This window comes from Conger conger, chromosome 15 (assembly GCF_963514075.1).
Source record: "Conger conger chromosome 15, fConCon1.1, whole genome shotgun sequence".
NCBI lineage: Eukaryota > Metazoa > Chordata > Actinopteri > Anguilliformes > Congridae > Conger > Conger conger.
In genome coordinates this window covers 39,614,002-39,616,403 of record NC_083774.1, presented here as the reverse complement: position 1 = coordinate 39,616,403, position 2,402 = coordinate 39,614,002, and the positions used below count along the sequence as shown (strand labels likewise).

At 43.5% G+C, this 2,402-nt stretch overlaps 1 pseudogene; it reads left to right on the top strand.

Moving 5' to 3' along the window:
* The first annotated feature begins 289 nt into the window (after positions 1-289).
* On the top strand, positions 290-674 carry LOC133111239 (histone H2A-like; annotated as a pseudogene).
* The last annotated feature ends 1,728 nt before the right edge of the window (positions 675-2,402 follow it).

Sequence of the window (2,402 nt, the reverse complement as noted above, 5' to 3'; positions counted from 1 at the left end):
CGTGGCCGAATATTCATTCATCTTGATTTGTGTGTGATTTTTTCTTGTAGTTTTCCAGTATTTTAGGTTTATCAAGCCTGCAAATTAAATGTTAAACTTCGCAGAAAGTACTGCGGAGGTTCTGATTCAATTCAGTTGGTCTGTGCTGCATGTAACGTCGAATAAAATGTCTGCCGAATTCATTGGACGAAATCTCATCAATGGTGCAGCCAATAGGTGGACAGAATGTTGCTATAAGGAAGACGCTCGCCAGTAGCTAGTCCTATTCTGTTCTGACTAGGCGTTGAAAATGAGTGGTCGAGGGAAGACTGGTGGAAAAGTGAGAGCAAAGGCTAAAACTCGCTCTTCGAGGGCTGGGCTCCAGTTCCCGGTTGGTCGCGTTCACCGGCTGCTGCGTAAAGGCAACTATGCCGAACGTGTTGGTGCCGGTGCTCCAGTTTATCTGGCTGCTGTGCCCGAATATCTTGCCGCTGAAATCCTGGAGTTGACTGGTAACGCTGCCCGCGATAACAAGAACCCGCATCATTCCCAGACATCTACAGCTGGCAGTACGGAACGACGAAGAGTTGAATAAGCTCCTTGGAGGCGTCACTATCGCTCAAGGCGGAGTTCTGCCCAACATCCAAGCTGTGCTGCTCCCCAAGAAGACCGAAAAGGCCGTGAAGGGGAAGTAATTCGTGCATCACTCCCACGATGACTGTTCATCCAAAGGCTCTTTTCAGAGCCACCCTTCACTTTTTATAAGGCGCAAAAAGTTGCCGTTTAGAAAATTAAACTCCGTTTTTGTACTTTTTATTTTGCCGCACTTTAACGTAATGCACTAATGATTCACAATCACAACATGGCCTACTTTTGCGTGGTTATGTTTTGTCCGAAACAATGGAATTCTCCTTTCCTGAATTCTTCCGTTATTCGTGAATGAACGTGTTCCCCGGAAAGATTTTAACCAATGCAATCGTTTGATGTCATCCATGTGATCTAAATTTTACACGCCCACCAAGGGATATGGCGATGATATGCGTCAACGTCTATATCAAATGTATATACGCATATCATTTAAACACCAAAAAATCTGAAGAGCCACTTGGGAGCCGAAAGAGCCGGCTCTTTTTAGGTAGCCGAGCCAAAAGAACCGGCTCTCTAAAGAGAGCCGGAATTCCCATCACGAGATGATAAAGTTAATTTTTGGCGGCTGAAGAAACGACCCAATAGGCACGGAGAATGAAGGCAAGTTCAGGGGCAATGAGGATCCGCAAAAGCCTATCCAATCATCAATCTGGGATGGTATGTAAGGGATGTGACAGGATTCCGAAAACCAGCACTGGCGTAAGAGGCAATGGTTAGAACCAAGCAAACAGCACGTAGCAGTGTTCCAGCGATGTAAAGAAACCTAACCGTTACAGGCCTGTTACTGCAGCTTTGCGAGATATCTTCCGCTATCAGTAGTCTCCTGAACAAATCAGTTTAAGACAATAAGCATAAACTTAAGGGCCAAAGAATTTTACAAGCACATTAAACTGAAAACACAAAAGAAACTTAAGCAGAAAGAGTTTGTGTCTCTTTTAATAGAAAACGTGGATGGCTCTTAAAAGAGCCTTTGGTTTGATTTATTGAATCAGATTACTTGGAGCCGGTGTACTTTGTGACGGCCTCGGTGCCTTGGCCAGCTCTCCTGGCAGCAGAAGACGCACTGCTGTCTGAATCTCCCTTGAGCTGATGGTAGAATGCTTGTTGTAGTGAGCCAGACAGGAAGACTCACCAGCGATGCGCTCAAATGTCGTTCACAAAGGAGTTCATGATGCCCATGGCCTTGGATGAAATGCCAGTGTCAGGATGCACTTGCTTCTAGTGTTCAACCCCTTCTTGTGGTTTTATTGTTTTTTTTTTCAATTTCTTTACATTTTAAAATTATTTTTATTTTTTAAAACACACTCAATAACACAAACAAATCATTTAAACAGACCCTAAACTAATGAAACAAAGACATCAAAAAGAATGAAAACAAACTTTAGGAAAAAGTGATTTCAAAATGATTACAAAATAAGAAATACTTTACATAAATTAGCTAAATCAATAATCCAAAGAAACAAAGGTGGATTTAAAAGACAGAAATAGTAAAGAAAGAAGAAAGTCAATTTCACTCGGGTTTTGCTGTCCCGAGAGGCTTCTGTGTTCCTGTCCTTGGGGAGTGGACTATATGATTAATTCCTTCCAATGGTCCACCCCCCACTTCTCTCTAGCCAGGTTCTTACTGCTGTGCATGTCCACCAGAATGCCGTCCTGGAGGAGGTTTTGGATACTCCTCCGGAGAGTGACCAGGTCTACCGATGTTTTCTGGTAGACCTTGATGTTCCTCGTCTCCCACAGGACCTGGTTCACGGTATTTATGATCCTCCACTGAT